Here is an 18,324-nt window from a genome sequence, read left to right as displayed (position 1 = left end):
GAGGCTTTTTAGTTCCTCTTCGCTTTCTGACATCGGGGTGGTGTCATCTGCATATCTGAGGTTATTGATATTTCTCCTGGCAATCTTGATTCCAGCTTGTGGTTCATCCAGCCCAGCATTTCACATGGTTAACATGTGAGGATAACATGTAAGGATAACAACTACAGCCTTAACGTACTCCTATCCCAATTTTGAACCAGTCCATTGTTCCATGTCCAGTTCTAACTCTTGCTCTTGACCTGCCTATAGGTTTCTCAGGAGGCAGGTTAGGTGGTCTGGTATTCCCATCTCTCTCTGAATTTTCCAGTTTCTTGTGATCCACACAGTCAAAGGCTTTAGCATAGTCAGTGAAGCAGAAGCAGATTGTTTTTTGGAATTCCGTTGCTTTTTCTATGATCTTTTTCTTTAGAATTGCCTAAAAAATTAAATAATTCTTACCTCACCTGTTTGGCACATTTTATGGAAATTTGTATTCCTGTAGCTCATAGAGAAGACATTAGCCAAGAAACTGATAAATGCCATTTTCCTATAATATTTAAAATATCAGGACAAGTTGTCTCTGTTTATCTATCTGTGTAAGGTGGCATAAATATATCTGGAAAAATAAGATAGAACTCACAACTCCAGTGTAGAAGCAGCTTGTATTGGGGTGGCATAGGCATAAGGATATTTGATCTTTAGTCATTCACTTTTGAATTGTTTGCATTTTATAATGTATATGTGATTATATGTTATGTAGATTTAAGATAAAGATGCTGGGCTGTGAAAACTTGTTCTTTCTCCTGAACGAGGAAGGAGCCACTCTTGAGAGCAGAGCCATGGGCCACAGAGGTTATTCCACGAGCCTTGAAATCTGATAAGTAAGTGTTAGCCCAGCTAGATATTGAAATTGCTTAAAAGGGCAATTCCATTGTCTCTTTCATTTTCTCTTCTTGGATAAGAATATCCATAACTGTTGTTCTATGCCTGTCACATGGGGCTTTCCCAGGTGGTGTTAATGGTAAAGATTCTACCTGCCAGTGCAGGAGACACAAGAGACATGGGTTCAAACCCTGGTTGGGAAGATCCCCTGGAGTAGAAAATGGCAACTCACTCCAGTATTCTTGCCTGTCCCATGGACAGATGGGCCTGGTGGGCTACACGTCCATGGGGCCACAAAGAATTGGACCCGATTGAGTGACTGAACACACACCCACACCCATGTGCCTCTCCCACACTTTTATTTGGGAAGCAAATCAGTTATTTCCCAGCTTCACAGGTCCAGAGATGGAGAGAAAAATTTCCCTAGGAAGGTATGTACCCAGAACTCAACTATCTAATTTAGATGATTTAGATAATGAGATTTGGGACTTCTGAGCTATTGACACTTGCATAGGATTTTAGACTTGATACTGTAACATGTTCAGATTCCTTGGGACTTTTGCATGAAACTAATGTGTTCTGTATGTGGCATGGATGTTGAATAATGGCCCCCAAAGATGTTCCCTTCCTAATCCCTAGAACCTATGAATAGTTTGCCTCATGTTGTAAGAGGGACCTTGTAGATACGATTGAGGATTGTTAAGTGCGAGGTTTTCCTGGATTATCTGAGTAGACCCAACATAATCACAGGGGTCCTTAAAATCACAGGATTGTCTCTTAGCTTACTTAGTCAAGGAGAGGGAGGTTCTGCTAGAGCAAGCCTTTGTTGCTTAAACTATTTAAATATTATATGTCAAATTGAATAGTCCATGACTGGGCTCAAGAAATGCACATCTTCCAGAGTTTCAGCTGGATTTTTCAGACTGTTTTCATTGCCCTTTTTGATTATCAAATTCCCCTACTTTGGGACTTTCTAAAAGAATTAACATAACCATTTTACTTCTGGTATTTGTGTTGTAGTCAGCCTGGGCATCCTTTCTTGAGCCTTAAATACAGCTGCACAGCCATTATCAAATCTTAATTAGACAATTTCTCCTGCAACACAGAAGCAGAAGGGACTCAGTTTAGAATAAAAACAGATTTGTTATCTGGGCAAGTATCTAAACAATAAAATATTGGCATAGGTAAAGATGTGGATATCTTGAACTAATGTCCTTCCTTCTAACTTTGACCTTAGACAAAAAAAGTGGAATTGGAAAAAAAAAAAAAAAGTTAAAAATATCCTTAGCAGATATTCTGCTCTTAGTAGAAAGCTGGCCTGCCTCTAACAACTAGAATGTAGTGTTCTCTTGCTAGACAGAAACAATTTTACAGAACATCCATGTTAGGGTTATTATAACCATGATAAAGCAAGGGAAAAATAAGACCACTCTAACCAACACTGAGCACGCACGCATGCACACACGTGTGTGCGCGTGCGCACACACACACACACACACACACACACAGACTGAGCAAACCATGATCATACTTAAACCTCCTCTTCACCTTATTAGCTATGTCAGTCCTCCTTCTTTATCAATTACAGCTCTCCTCTGTTCTTTTTGCCTTCTAAATAAAAATACATTGAGATACTCAATCATAGAACTGTCCCCTGCTTACTGAGGATACCCAAACAAGAGTGAAACCAGCTTGTTTACTTGAAACCTCACCCAAATTACATAACACTAGTACAAATACTATTAGCAGGTCTCTTCTAAACCCCTGTACTGTCGTTCCTGCGGTTTTCCATTTTGTGTGGTCTCCCTTATTACGAGAGTACTCCAAACCCCATTTCATGTGACTGTGTTTGTTCCCAGTCATCTTTGACTAGATGGCACTGATAAAGCAGTGTCAAAGTTTCAAAGACATCAAGGAACAGAGGTTTAATTTTCATCTATGTAACATGTTTATTGCAGATTGACAGGGAATTTCTGCTTCGTGTTGCCCTCATTCTGAGTAAAACAATAAATCTCCCAGTATTTTGAACATCAGTGGTTGATATGGAAGAAGGAAAGGGGGAAGTATTGCATTGTGAATTGACCCTTAAAGCTTCTGCCTGAATAATATCAATTCATCCCCACACACAATTCATTGGCTGAATGAAATCCTTAATATCAATGGAATGGAATATGTAATTCTACATTCTGTTTAGATGAGAATCTAAAATATATGGTAGACTGAACTCATGACTGTTATAGGTTTGCTATTCATTTGTGGAATGAAAGAAAAAAGAAAAGTTACGTTGGGAAAGCAGGTTTCTGAGGCACAGTTCTGTTCCATTTCCGACCCAGGTCTAACTCACACATGTTCAATCACTCAGTTGTGTCTGACTCTGCGACCCCATGGACTGTAGCACACCAGTCTTCCCTGTCCTTCAACATCTCCCAGAGCTTGCTCAGACTCATGTCCATTGAGTTGGTGATGCCATCCAACCATCTCATCCTCTGTAGTCCCCTTCTCCTCCTGCCTTCAGTCTTGCCAAGCATCAGGGTCTTTTCTAATTAATTGGCTCTGTGATTGTGAACTGGCTGTGGGGGAATCTGGGTCTTGCTCTGATGGGCGGGGCCATGCTCAGTAAATCTTTAATCCAGTTTTCTGTTGTTGGGCAGGGCTGTATTCCCTCCCTGTAGTTTGGCCTGAGGCCAAAGTATGGTTAGGGGTGGTGATGGTAATGGCAACCTCCTTCAAAAGGACCTATGCCAGCATGCCACAGCTCCTAGGACTGTTGTATTCAGTGCCCCTGATCTCACGGCAGGCCACGGTTGACCCATGCCTCTGCCAGAGACTCCTGGACACTCACAGGCAAGTCTGACTCGGTCTCTGCTCCTTTCTTCTGGCTCCTGGTGTGCACAAGGCTTTGTTTGTGCCCTCCAAGAGTGTTTCCCCAGTCCTGTGGAAGTTCTGTAATCAAACCCCACTGGCCTTCCAAATCAAATTCCCTGGAGGTTCTCAGTCCCTTTGCCAGATCCCCAGGTTGGAAAATCTGTTGTGGTCCTTAGAACTTTCAGAACAGTGCAAGAACTTCTTTGGTATAATTGTTTTACAGTTTGTGGGGCGTCTGCTCCACAGCTGTATAATGGAGCTAATGGCGACCTCTTCCTAGAGAACTTATACCGCACGCCATGCTTCCCAGGAATGCTGTTCTCAGAGCCCTGGTCCCGGTGGCAGGCCATTGCTGACCTATGCCTCCTCAGGAGACACTCAAAGACTCAAAGCAGGTCTGGCTCAGTCTCTTGTGGGGTCACAGCTCCTTTACGTGGATCCTGGTGCATATAAGGTTTTGTTTGTGCCCTCCAAGCATCTTTGGCAGGTATGAGATTTGATTTGAAATGTGATTGCACCCCTCCTACCGTCTTGTTGGGGCTTCTCCTTTGCCTATGGAGTGAGGTATCTTTCTTTGGTGGTATCCCACATTCTCATGTTGATGGTTGTTCAGCAGCTAGGTGCGACTTTGGTATTTTTGCATGAGAAGATGAGTACACATCCTTCTATTCCACCATCTGTTCTTTTCATTAATTGTTCTTTAGAATGCACATGTACTTCTTACACTGTGTTGTATGTATATTGTGTGTGTGTGTGTGCTCAGTCATGCCCAATTCTTTGGGACCCCATGGACTGTAGCTCACCAGTCTCCTCTGTCCATAGAATTTTCCAGGTAAGAATACTAGAATGGGCTGTCATGCTCTCCTCCATGGGGTCTTCTTGACTCTGGGATCAAACTTGCATCTCTTGTGCCTACTGCATTGGCAGGCAGATTCTTTACCACTGCGCTACCTGGGAAGTCTGTATGTATGCTATATTTCATAATAAAAATAATGACATTTAGGATAGAACTTAAGTATATAACTTGGAAATTAAAAAATGGAAAGCTGAAGAGTTGATTTTATTAGTTTGGCATCCTTATTTTTCCATCCTTATCTGTGTTATTAAAATGACACCCAGTGCATCAAAAATTATCTAAACATCTCTTAAAATTGGAAACTTAATATTTGGGAATACTAACGCTTTTTTCTAAAGCCCAACTACATATTAAAATTTATTAAAAGTTTTTCTATGAATCAAAACTCTTACTTTACTATCACCAAACTTCCCTTGCAAAAATGATGAAAAGACAAAGAGATATAAAATAGAAGAGGAACAAAAGAAAAATAAGGAACAATTTAAGAAGGCCAACAGCTAACTACTGTGACTTTCAGAAAGAAAAAAAAATTATAGGAGGAAATTACAAAAAATTATAGACTCTACCCCAGAATGCAAGAGTATTAATTTTTAGGTTAAAATGACATATTGAATTTATACCACATCAAGTGAAGAAGGTTCTCTGCTGCCGCTAAGTCACTTCAGTTGTGTCCGACTCTGTGCGACACCATAGATGGCAGCCCACCAGGCTCTTCCGTCCCTGGGATTCTCCAGGCAAGAAACCTGGAGTGGGTTGTCATTTCCTTTTCCAATGCATGAAGGTGAAAAGTAAAAGTGAAGTCGCTCAGTCGTGTCCAACTCAGCAACCCCATGGACTGTAGCCCACCAAGCTCCTCTGTCCATGGGATTTTCCAGGCAAGAGTACTGGAGTGGGGTGTCATTGCCTTCTCCGGAAGGTCCTCTATTGGGTGATATAACTTTAAAGTTTCCTCAACATCAAGATAAAATATAGCAAAACTTTTCAGAGATAAGGAAAAAAAAGTTTATAGGTATTGGATACATGTGGAAACAAAAATTCTGAATAAAATGATAGCTAATTGAATATAACAAAATATTCTCAGAAATCAACCAAAGAATGATTTATCCCAGCGATATAAAGATGCTTCAGTATTAATTAAAGCTTATCAGTGGAATTTACTTAGAATAAGAGAAAGCTCCTCTTTTTAAAAGCAGTTATTTTTGGCTGCTCTGGGTCTGTGCTGGTTTGTGTGGGCTTTCTCCAGTTGTGGCAGGTGGGGGACTCGCTACTCTTGGTTGCGTGTGCGGCTTCTCATTGTGGCAGCTTTATTTTGGGGCACAGGCTTCAGGAGTTGCAGCAAGAGGGCTCTAGAGCACAGGTTCAGTAGATGGGACAGACTGGCTCAGTTTGCTCAGTGGCATATGGGATCTTCCCAGACTAGGGGTCAAACCCATGTCCTCTGCATTGGCAAGCAGGTTCTTATACACTGTGGCACTAGGGAAGTCTGAAAAAGAACACCTTAGTAGTGAATTTGTTGTTCAGTTGCTAAGTCATGTCTGACTTTGGTGACCCCATGGACTGCAGCATGACAGGCTTCCCTGTCCTTCACTGTCTCCCTGAGTTTGTTCAAACTGACGTCCATTGGTGGTTAATGCTATCCAATCATCTCATCTTCTGTCCCACCCCTTCTTCTCCTGCCCTCAATCTTCCCCAGCATTAGGGTGTTATCCAGTGAATTGGCTCTTTGCCTCAGGTGGCCAAAGCCTTGGAGCTTCAGCCTCAACATCTGTCCTTCCAATGAATATTCAGGGTTGATTTCCTTTAGAATTGATTGGTTTGATCTCCTTGCAGTCCACGTGACTCTCAAGAGTCTTCTCCAGCACCACAATTCGAAAGCACCAATTCTTTGCCTCTCAGCCTTCTTTATGGTCCAACTTTCACATCTTTACATGACTACAGGAAAAACTATAGCTTTGACTAGACGGACCTCTGTTGGCAAAGTAATGTCTCTGATTTTTTATACACTATCTTGTTTTGTCATAGCTTTTCTTCCAAGGAGCAAGCATCTTTTAATTTCATGGCTGCAGTCACCATCCACAGTGATTTTGGAGCCAAAGAAAATAAATTCTGTCACTGTTTCCACTGTTTTCCCATCCATTTGCCATAAAGTGATGGGATCAGTTGCTGTGATCTTTTTGAATGTTGAGTTTTAAGCCAGCTTTTTCACTGTCCTCTTTCACCTTCATCAAGAGGATCTTTAGTCTTCTTTGCTTTCTGCCATTAGAGTGGTATCATGTGCATATCTCAGGCTGTTTATATTTCTCCCAGCAGTCTTGATTCCAACTCGTGATTGATCCAGCCCCAAATCTTGCATGATATACTCTGCATGTAAGTTAAATAAACAGGGTGACAATATACAGCTTTGATGTTCAGGTTTCCTAGTTTTGAACTGGTTTGTTGTTCCATGTCTGGTTTTAACTCTTGCTTCTTGACCTGCATACAGGTTTCTCAGGAGGCAGGTAAGTTGTCTCATATTCTCATCTCTTTGAGAATTTTCCACAGTTTGTTGTGATCCACACAGACAAAGGCTTAGTCAGTGAAGCAGATGTTTTTTTCTGGAACTCTCTCACTTTTCTATGATCCAATGGATGTTGGCCATTTGATCTCTGGTTCCTCTGCCTTTTCTAAATCCACCTCATACATCTGGAATGTCTCGGTTCATGTACTGTTGAAGCCTGGCTTGAAGGATTTTGAGCATTACCTTGCTAGCATGTGAAATGAGCATGTGTGTGTGGTAGTTTAAAATTCTTTGGTGGTGGTCTTCTTTGTGCTGGAATGAAAACGGACCTTTTTGGTTCCTGTGGCAGGTGAATAAACATTTATTAATTTCAATATCTGCTCTAGAATGAATGTAATTTCTCTAGGAAGCAAACTCTGAGAAGACTTATGAGCAGGAGTTTACTCAAAAGTATTTTTATACATATACCGAAAGTGCAAGAATCAGGACCGGGCAGAGGGAACAATTGAATTGCAATGTAGTTGCAAAAGACTCCACAGCTGCTCCTCTGGGCAGCTGTGAAATTAGGATGGCATTCTGACTTGAGTCAGCAGCTCCAGGTTTTACACTCTGATACATACATGACAAGTGGGCACCCCTTGGCTGAGTTCATTCTGGGAGAGGGAGTTCGCTGTTTGCCATCAGCAGTCGATCCTCCCAGCAGCTGAGGAAATAATTGGTTTAGTTCTTAAGAGAGGTGCACCGTACCTTCCACTGCTTTCCAGCCCTTTTGCCTCTCATATAGTGAGTGCATCTCATCTGGGCAAAGCTCTTCAGGGAGGATGGTTGGTCTCATTCTTTGGGAAAAGAAGAGGAAGGTTAGTTAAGACAAACAGTCCAACTGGTCCCCAAGACTGGTGTGTCTTATTGTCGCAAAATGGATTCCAGTTGCTAGAATCTGGGACACTTGGCAGTGGCTGGTGTTGCATTGGTGAGTGAACTGCTTTTGTCAAACCCAGGCCTGGCCTCCCTCAGTGTCACTGCGCCATAGCCACCCGCTTATCAGCAGTTTGCCCATAGCAGCTATGACTGACAACAGAAGCCGCCTGACTTTAGTTAGCTGAGCATTTTCTGTATTGAATTATTGTACACTTCTTTTGTGGTGGATGCTCAATGGTGTGTGTTCACATGCAATAATAAGAATCCGTTCTCTGTGCTTACTCTCTTAAATTTATTTACATGTCAGTTGTGCAGTTCATACTGTTCTAGTTTGTCACAGACTAGGATTGAAGGAATAGTGAACATATTAGAAGTGACAAATGAAAGATATCTAGCACAGTTCATCTCTGATTTTCTCTTGGCATTCACTCGAATCATATCTACAGAGGAAAAAATATGTTTCTGAGCTTCCCTTGTCTAAGGAGGCCTTACAAATAGCTGAGAAAAGAAGAGAAGCTAAAGGCAAAGGAGAAAAGGAAAGATATACTCAATTGAATGCAGAGTTCCAAAGAATAGCAGAGAGACATAAGAAAGACTTCCTCAGTGATCAGTGCAAAGAAATAGAGGAAAACAATAGGGAAAGACTGGAGATCTCTTCAAGAAAATTAGAGATACCAAGGGAACATTTCATGCAAAGATGGGCACAACAAAGGACAGAAATGGTATGGACCTAACAGAAGCAAGATATATTAAGACATGGTGGCAACAATACACAGAGGAACTGTACAAAAAAGAGCTTCATGACCCAAATACCATGATGGTGTGATCACTCATCTAGAGCCAGACATTTTGAAATGGAAAGTCAAGTGGGCCTTACGAAGCCTCACTACAAACAAAGCTAGTGGAAGTGATGGGATTCCAGCTGAGCTATTTCAAATCCTAAAGGATGATGTTGTGAAAGTGCTGTGCTCAATGTACCAGCAAATTTGGAAAACTCAGCAGTGGCCACAGGACTGGAAAAGGTCAGATTTCATTCCAACCCCAAAGAAAGGCAATGCCAAAGAATGTTCAAACTACCGCACAATTGCACTCATCTCACATGCTAGTAAAGTAATGCTCAAAATTCTCCAAGCCAGACTTCAACAATATGTGAACTGTGAACTTCCAGATGTTCAAGCTGGATTTAGAAAAGGCAGAGGAACCAGAGACCAATTTTCCAACATCTGTTGGATCATTAAAAAAGCAAGAGAGTTCCAGAAAAATATTTACTTTTGCTTTATTGACTACACCAAAGCCTTTGACTGTGTAGATCACAACAAACAATGGAAAATTCTTAAAGAGATGGGAATACCAGAGCACCTGACCTGCCTCCCGAGAAATCTGTCTGCAGGTCAGGAAGCAACAGTTAGTACTCGACAGGGAACAACGGATTGGTTCCAAATCAGGGAAGGAGTATATCAAGGCTGTATATTGTCACCCTGCTTACTTAACTTATATGCAGAGTACATCATGTGAAATGCCGGGCTGGATGAAGGACAAGCTGGAATCAAGATTGCCGAGAGAAGTATCAATAACCTCAGAGATGCAGATGACACCACCCTTATGGCATAAAGTGAAGAAGAACTAAAGAGTCTCTTGATGAAAGTGAAAGAAGAGAGTGAAAAAGTTGGCTTAAAACTCAATACTCAGAAAACTAAAATCATGTCAACTGGTCCCATCACTTCATGGTAAATAGATGGATAAACAATGGAAATGGTGAGAGACTTTATTTTTGGGGCTCCAAAGTCACTGCAAATGGTGACTGCAGCCACGAAATTAAAAGATGCTTGCTCCTTGGAAGAAAAGCTATGACCAACCTAGACAGCATATTAAAAAAAACAAAGACATTACTTTGCCAGGAAAGGTACATCTAGTCAAACCTATAGTTTTTCCAGTAGTCATGTTTGGATGTGAGAGTTGGACTATTAAAGAAAGCTGAGTGCTGAAGAATTGGTGCTTTCGAAATGTGGTGCTGGAGAAGACTCTTGAGATTCTCTTGGACTGCAAGGGGATCCAACTAGTCAATCCTAACAGATATCAGTCCTGAATATTCATTGGAAGGACTGATGCTGAAGCTCCAATACTTTGGCCACCTGATGTGAAGAACTGACTCATTGGAAAAGACCCTGATGCTGGGAAAGATTGAAGGCAGAGGTGAAGGGGATGACAGAGGATGAGATGGTTGGATGGCATCACCAACTCAATGAACATGAGTTTGAGTAAACTCCAGGAGTTGGTGATGGACAGGGAGGCCTGGCACACTGCAGTCCGTGGGGTCTCAAAGAGTCGGACTTGGATGAGCGACTGAACTGACTGAACTGACTCACTAACTGAGCTTCCCTACTAGCTCAGGTAGTACAGAATCTGCCTGCAATGGAGGAGACCTAGGTTTGATCCCTGGGTCAGGAAGATTCCCCTGGAGAAGGAAATGGCAACCCACTCCAGTATTCTTGCCTGGAGAATCCCATGGACAAAGGAGCCTGGCAGGCTATACAGTTCATGGTGTTGCAGAGAGTCAGACAAGACTGAGCAACTTAAAACTAATACAGAGAACATACAAAGTTCTAAAAGTTATTTGAAATGTAATGTACTAGCTACTGTCAGAAATAGGAAAGAAAAGAAACAATGATCATGAACATACATGCTTGTTATCTTCATTTCATTACCAGTCATGAGGTCTAAGTTGGAAATTACAGGTGCCTTCTTCCATCATAATATATGTGTTCTTAAAGCCTTTCAGTACACCCCACTGAATGGCATTATTTATCTGGTAGAGTCACCCAGTTCATTCCTACAGAAACTAAATCTTGATCATCCTCCCGCAGAAACTATAAGTGAACACAAACTATCAAAGTGGACCCTTACCTTCCAATTTAGTGAAATCTTAATGAGAGCCCATCTAATGGAGACAGGGAGCTAAAACCCTTCCAGTGGTTTATGGTTTTAATAGTGAGAGAAATCACTTCTGGTTTTACTCTTTGGTTCTTAAACACATGCATCCCATCTATTGCAGAGATTGCTCCATATATTGCCCACTGATTTAACGTGTATGATAATACATCTTTCTGACTGACATCCCAATCTTGTGGACTATTGAATATGCTGTCAAACATGGAGATGAAAGATGTGCTAAGACCTATGAATTCTCTGTGCTATCTTTGTATTGCTGTAACATATGTTTCTTGATCAAGGGTATTTTGAATGGAATACCATGGCAATTGATAACGCATTCTGTAATTCCATATACGGTAGTCCTAGAAAAAGAATTGTGGATAGAAATAATAAACATGCTTCGGAGTATATGTCTGTTTCTGTGTGTCTGTACAGAGTGAGGTGGAATAGTTTCCTCTCATTTTGTGGAAATTTGCATTATTGTCACAGATACGACTCTTTTCCTCATAAGAGGATTATATTGCAGTGCTCTTTGCGTTTGTGATTTTTCCATACGCCTTGTAAAGGGTCTGTGGCACATACTTTGCTGCTTCCATTACTGAGCTTCAGTTCAGTTCAGTCGGTCAGTCGTGTCTGACTCTCTGCGACCCCATGAACAGCAGCATGCCAGGCCTCCCTGTCCATCACCAACTCCCAGAGTTCACTCAAGCTCATGTCCATCGAGTCGGTGATGCCATCCAGCCATCTCATCCTGTCATCCCCTTCTCCTGCCCCCAGTCCCTCCCAGCATCAGGGTCTTTTCCAATGAGTCAACTCTTTGCATGAGGTGGAGTTTCAGCTTCAGCATCAGTCCTTCCAATGAACACCCAGGACTGATCTCCTTTAGGATGGACTGGTTGGATCTCCTTGCAGTCCAAGGGACTCTCAAGAGTCTTCTCTAATACCACAGTTCAAAAGCATCAATTCTTCGGGGCTCAGCTTTCTTCACAATCCAACTCTCACATCCATACATGACCACTGGAAAAACCATAGCCTTGACTAGATGGACCTTTGTTGGCAAAGTATTATCTCTGCTTTTCAATATGCTATCTAGGTTGGTCATAACTTTCCTTCCAAGGAGTAAGCGTCTTTTAATTTCATGGCTGCAATCACCATCTGCCATGATTTTGGAGCCCAAATAAGTAAAGTCTGACACTGTTTCCACTGTCTCCCCATCTATCTGCCATGAAATGATGGGACCAGATACCATGATCTTAGTTTTCTGAATGTTGAGCTTTAAGCTAACTTTTTCACTCTCCTCTTTGACTTTCATCAAGAGACTCTTTAGTTCTTCTTCACTTTCTGCCATAAGGGTGGTATCATCTGCATATCTGAGGTTATTGATATTTCTCCCGGCAATCTTGATTCCAGCTTGTGCTTCTTCCAGCCCAGTGTTTCTCATGATGTACTCTGCATATAAATTAAATAAGCAGGGTGACAATATACAGCCTTGATGTACTCCTTTTCCTATTTGGAACCAGTCTGTTGTTCCATGTCCAGTTCTAACTGTTGCTTCCTGACCTGCATATAGGTTTCTCAAGAGGCAAGTCAGGTGGTCTGGTATTCCCAACTCTTTCAGAATTTTCCACAGTTTCTTGTGATCCACACAGTCAAAGGCTTCGGCAGAGTCAATAAAGCAGAAATAGATGGTTTTCTGGAACTCTCTTGCTTTTTCCATGATCCAGCGGATGTTGGCAATTTGATCTCTGGTTCCTCTGCCTTTTCTAAAACCAGATTGAACATCTGGAAGTTCACAGTTTATGTACTGCTGAAGCCTGGTTGGAAAATTTTGAGCATTACTTTACTAGCGTGTGAGATGAGTGCAATTGAGCATTCTTTGGCATTGCCTTTCTTTGGGATTGGAAATAAAACTGACCTTTTCCAGTCCTGTGGCCACTGCTGAGTTTTCCAAAGTTGCTGGCATATTGAGTGCAGCACTTTCACAGCATCATCTTCCAGGATTTGAAATAGCTCAACTGGAATTCCATCACCTCCACTAGCTTTGTTCGTAGTGATGCTTTCTAAGGCCCGCTTGACTTCACATTCCAGGATGTCTGGCTCTAGGTGAGTGATCACACCATCGTGATTATCTGGGTTATAAAGCTCTGTTTTGTACAGTTCTTCTGTGTATTCTTGCCACCTCTTAATATCTTCTGCTTCTGTTAGGTCCATACCATTTCTGTCCTTTATTGAGCCCATCTTTGCATGAAATGTTCCCTTGGTATCTCTAATTTTCTTGAAGAGATCTCTAGTCTTTCCCATTTTGTTGTTTTCATCTATTTCTTTGCATTGATAGCTGAGGAAGTCTTTCTTATCTCTCTCTGCTTTTCTTTGGAAGTCTGCATTCAGATGCTTGTATCTTTCCTTTTCTCCTTTGCTTTTCGCTTCTTTTCTTCTCACAGCTATTTGTAAGGCCTCGGGTTGGTGCCCAATATGCTACTGGAAATCAGTGGAGAAATAACTCCAGAAAGAATGAAGGGATGGAGCCAAAGCAAAAACAATACCCAGTTGTGGATGTGACTGGTGATAGAAGCAAGGTCTGATGCTGTAAATAGCAATATTGCTTAGGAACCTGGAATGTCAGGTCCATGAATCAAGGCAAATTGGAAGTGGTCAAACAGGAGATGGCAGGAGTGAACGTCAACATTCTAGGAATCAGGGAACTAAAATGGACTGGAATGGGTGAATTTAACTCAGATGACCATTATATCTACTACTGTGGACAGGAATCCCTCAGAAGAAATGGAGTAGCCATCATGGTCAACAAGAGAGTCCATAGTGCAGTACTTGGATGCAATCTCAAAAACGACAGAATGATCTCTGTTTGTTTCCAAGGCAAACCATTCAATATCACAGTAATCCAAGTCTACGCCCCAACCAGTAATGCTGAAGAAGCTGAAGTTGAATGGTTCTATGAAGACCTACAAGACCTTTTAGAACTAACACCCAAAAAAAGATGTCCTTTTCATTATAGGGGACTGGAATGCAAAAGTAGGAAGTCAAGAAATGCCTGGAGTAACAGGCAAATTTGGCCTTGGAATACGGAATGAAGCAGGACAAAAGCTAATAGAGTTTTGCCAAGACAATGCACTGGTCATAGCAAACACCCTCTTCCAACAACACAAGAGCAGACTCTCCATATGGACATCACTAGATGGTCAGTACTGAAATCAAATTGATTATATTCTTTGCAGCCAAAGATGGAGAAGCTCTATACAGTCAGCAAAAACAAGACCAGGAGCTGACTGTGGCTCAGATTATGAACTCCTTATTGCCAAATTAAGTGGGGAAAACCACTAGACCATTCAGATATGACCTAAATCAGATCTCTTATGATTATACAGTGGAACTGAGAAATAGATTTAAGGGACTAGATCTGATAGAGTGCCTGATGAACTATGGACGGAGCTTCATCATATCGTACAGGAGACAGGGATCAAGACCATCTCCATGGAAAAGAAATGCAAAAAAGCAAAATGGCTATCTGAGGAGGCCTTACTGAGCTTAGGTGTGTTAATTGTTTTGGTCAAAAGAAAGTGAGTGGGTGTGATGTACAGCATTTGCACACAGACAGTAGAGAGACTTCTAATGAATTACATCATTGTTTGTTTCAGCCTTTTCTGATTTTGTGCTCTATCACAATAGCAGGGTATTTCATATTGGAGTTGCTCCTTCACCACGGGTCCCCAATTAGAACAATGAGGTAGAAGCCAAATGGAGCTGAGACACAGTCAACGTAAGTCGTATAAACAGGAAAGAGTTTTTGCTGTTATTACAACTATTTTAAGCCCGATAGGTTGAGATTGATTTTTACTGTAACAAAATCTATCTAATACATGACGTAAGGGATCTAAGCTAATCAATGTGTCACCAGCTAGCTGGCTAGTTAGTTCCCCCAGGGAATGAAATAGAATTGGGAGTGAAGTATTGGCATTTACTTTTGGCAGGCTGAGCATAGTAGCAGTAGCCAAAACAGCCTGGGAAAGAAAGGTAGCTCCTGTCCAGTCCACACACAGCCCTCATCCCACTGTCAGTATCCACTTTGTATAATAAACAGGCCCACTGAGAAGGCCTAGATGGCTGACAGTCACGGGGTAGTTCATAGGCTCCAAATCATTTGTGAGAGCTCATTCATCGTGCAGTCCACTGGCAGAGAGTCAAAACTATTTTTATACACTTTGCTTGTTTCAAGAGGTCCACATCTCAGCCCCAGAGTTCTTGTTGCTAATCTTCCAATTTTGTTCTTTCCAAATCCCTCATTAGCCAACTGACCCATGAGTTTTTGCCCATGAACCAGCACAGATCTGTATCCCAGGCTGTCTCTTTGTGTATGACCAGATGTCCCCTCTCACCCCAAGTCTGCTGACCAGAGGGACATCCCTGCCCTGTGGCCTCTTAAGGACATTCGTAATGTTGCAACTGTCGAATTCTGACTGTTTCTTGAATATGATACATATTATTCTAAGCAAATCCATACATTGGTTTCATTGTCAGATGATTATAGATAGGGTGTTAAAAGATCCTAGTTTGCCCAGGACACTCCTGACTTACACCCAGTGCCCCACCTTAATTATTAATAGTGCTGCTTTTAGCTCTTAAAAGTGTCCTTGTTTGGATGTTAACTATATATGGTCACATACATCATGGATGTAGTTTAAGATAGAGAAGGGATAAAGCAGGCAAAAACGTGCTGCTCCTTCTGCAGCTTGTTTGTACATTCCAGACCCGTTCAGGTCCAGTTTCATAAGTTCCTTTTCAATTACACAGTGGCATACTACTGCACTCACCCAGTTTTATGATCCAGTAGATCAGCTAGCTGCATGTTGACCGTGTGCAGGTGGGCATGCGTGATTACTTGTTATCCCATGGTCAAATATCTTGTTTCAACAGGGGACCAGTACCAGGATGCTTTTCGAATGGACGAGAGTTTAGTGACTGAAAGGGCCAGGACTTAACTCTCAGACCATAGGGGTCTGTCCTGATTCTCCAGGATCAGAAATGAGGCTTTCCAGCAGCTCCTTAGAGCATCTCTATCTAACACAACCACTGTACATACTATAGGCTCTGCTGATGGAATCTCAGTCTCCAGGCATCTTGTCCCCACTGCACAGTCTTGTCTTTTTCTAGATTGTATTCAAAACTGGAAGGTTTATGGGTTATCCAGTCATGGGTCAGAGAAGCACACATAAATGTCTCAAAATCAAGAGTCTCAGCAGCCATTGAGCTTCTTCCTTCATGGTGGACAGTACATGGTGCAGTGACTTTAAAGTGGATATATTGAGATTCTCTACACTAAGGAAACACCATGGAAACTGAGATAGTATATCTCTGAAATTTTGCAAGATTTAGATATATCTTGCTGTAACATTTTAAAAAATATTTTGGCCTCACTGTGCAGCTTGCAAAATATTAGTTCCCTGACCAGGGATTGAACCCACACCCTCAGTAGTGGAAGTGTGGAGTCCTAACCACTGGACCACCAGGGAATTCCCTACTGTAGCATTTTGAAGGTTTATTATTTCTCATAATCAGATTCAATTGAAATGCTGTCATCAATGTAGAATAACAGTTATGAAATGAAAATGGGTAATAGATCTTTCAGCTTTATTGTGATAGCCCTAAGTCAGAAGAGTAAGGGTATACTGATATCTTTGCTGCTAAAGGTAAAAGTACTTCAGGTTTCTCTTTTAATAGGAATGGGAAAAGGAAATGCCTGAAAACAAGAGACAGTGTCGACTGACCATAGTAAAGACACTAACTTCAGCAACTTAACTGTGCTTATCAGCGCCACCGATTAATTTTGTGATCATCTATAAGTTTTCTTCATGAATGTCCTTTTTCCACTGGCTCACAGGCAGTTGATGAGGATTGCTGTCCCCATGTGGTGAGGATTGCTGTTCCTACATGGTGAGAATTGCCATCCCTACGTGCTTTTATTTAGCCTCTTGGCAGGAGTGGGTAGATCCATGGGCTTCCACTTGGCCTTTTCTGTCATAACCATCATAGAACCTGTGTAAGGATTCTGCCTGTTACTATCACTCCCCACCAAATGGTCAGACATTGGGAGAGTAATCACAAGATGTGTCTGCCATAAACTCCCTACTACTCTAGAATCAGCTTTCTCCACTAGCCCTAGCATTTCCCACTTTAATACATTAAACATTTCTAGGCCACCAGTCTGTTTTACTGGCCATGAAGTTAACATTTCTGTTAACTTCATAATCGGTTAACCACTGACACAGATCTCTGTCTCTCAAAAATAAGACTGTCAGCCAACAGAGTTAATTATTCTCGATGCACTCATATGATCTATGACAAATCAACATTGCCACCTGATCTGTGCATCTCTAGGATCCTGCTACCCCATTGAGATGATGAAGTCCAGTTTTATTGCAGAATCCCTTATTGTCAGCTCTGTCTTATTGGCAACAATCACTACAGAGCTTTACATGCGGGTGCCCCTCACCAGTACAGGTTTTTAACAGTTTAATGAATGAAAACATTTTTGGCCATTGTAGAGAAGACTTTTATAGGTATAGGGCAGTTTATAATAACATAGTCAATCTAACATTCAGTCTAAACCAGTAAAGTTCTGGTATTTGATCCCTAGTAACTGAAGGCTACTGTTGGGTTCAACTGTAAGTTAGCCAAGATATTAAGAGAAGGTGGCAAGGTAGGTTCGGAGTATTTGGGAGTTTAAAGATCTCCTACTAACACCATTCCCAGGCACTCAATTCAGTACTCTAAATCCATCAACAGATTCATCCCAATCAGTGTTCATATCTTATCCTTTCCAGCTTAATATCTATAGGGTCCACTCATAAAATATCTTTCAAACTATTGCCAACAGAAATTAGTGACTTCCTGTAACATATTTAGGGTGTAGACCACCTCTTTTTGAGGCATGGCATGAACTTCCCAGTCTAGCCTGTGAGTCCCTACCTTTCATGGACCTGAAAAGGTGAGGTGGATACTGCCTGAGATGACTCAGCGGCCTCTTACAAGGAAACAGCATGATAACCATTTTAGCATATAGTGTATTAATAGAAAATTTGAGGCATGGTATGTCCAAGAGATCGGCAATGATTGCATTGAAAAGATAGTTTATTACTCATAGTTCCAAGAGGAGGGGCCTGCCTCACACCATATGGGGCAGCAGCAGGCTTGGTTGGGAGGCAGAGGGGGAGAGAACTGTGGGCCAGAGCCATCACGGTGGTTTCTAGGGGTGAAGGAAGTGGGTAAGGAAGGGTGAACAGGTTTAGGATTGGGTGTGTGAATAATTTCAGCGGGCTCTGGGGCACAGAAACTGCTTCTAGTTGTCTGGTACCTGGACCTGGAGTATGTTGCCCACCAGGGT

At 41.8% G+C, this 18,324-nt stretch overlaps 1 long non-coding RNA gene across 3 annotated transcripts in view; it reads left to right on the top strand.

Annotated features, from left to right (window-relative positions):
- The window catches only part of LOC104976069 (uncharacterized), a 287,898-nt gene that overhangs the window by 257,736 nt on the left and 11,838 nt on the right, over nucleotides 1-18,324 (top strand). The window contains exons 1-2 of one of the 3 annotated variants that reach the window (XR_009493138.1): nucleotides 13,845-14,124; nucleotides 14,613-14,703. The exons of the other annotated variants lie outside the window; for them this stretch is intronic. This is a non-coding gene — a long non-coding RNA (uncharacterized lncRNA). Of the gene's footprint in view, nucleotides 1-13,844; nucleotides 14,125-14,612; nucleotides 14,704-18,324 lie in introns of those variants that run through there. 3 annotated transcript variants of the gene reach the window in all.

The sequence above is a fragment of the Bos taurus genome, chromosome 27, assembly GCF_002263795.3.
Source record: "Bos taurus isolate L1 Dominette 01449 registration number 42190680 breed Hereford chromosome 27, ARS-UCD2.0, whole genome shotgun sequence".
Lineage (NCBI taxonomy): Eukaryota > Metazoa > Chordata > Mammalia > Artiodactyla > Bovidae > Bos > Bos taurus.
This window is presented reverse-complemented; position numbering and strand designations above follow the sequence as displayed.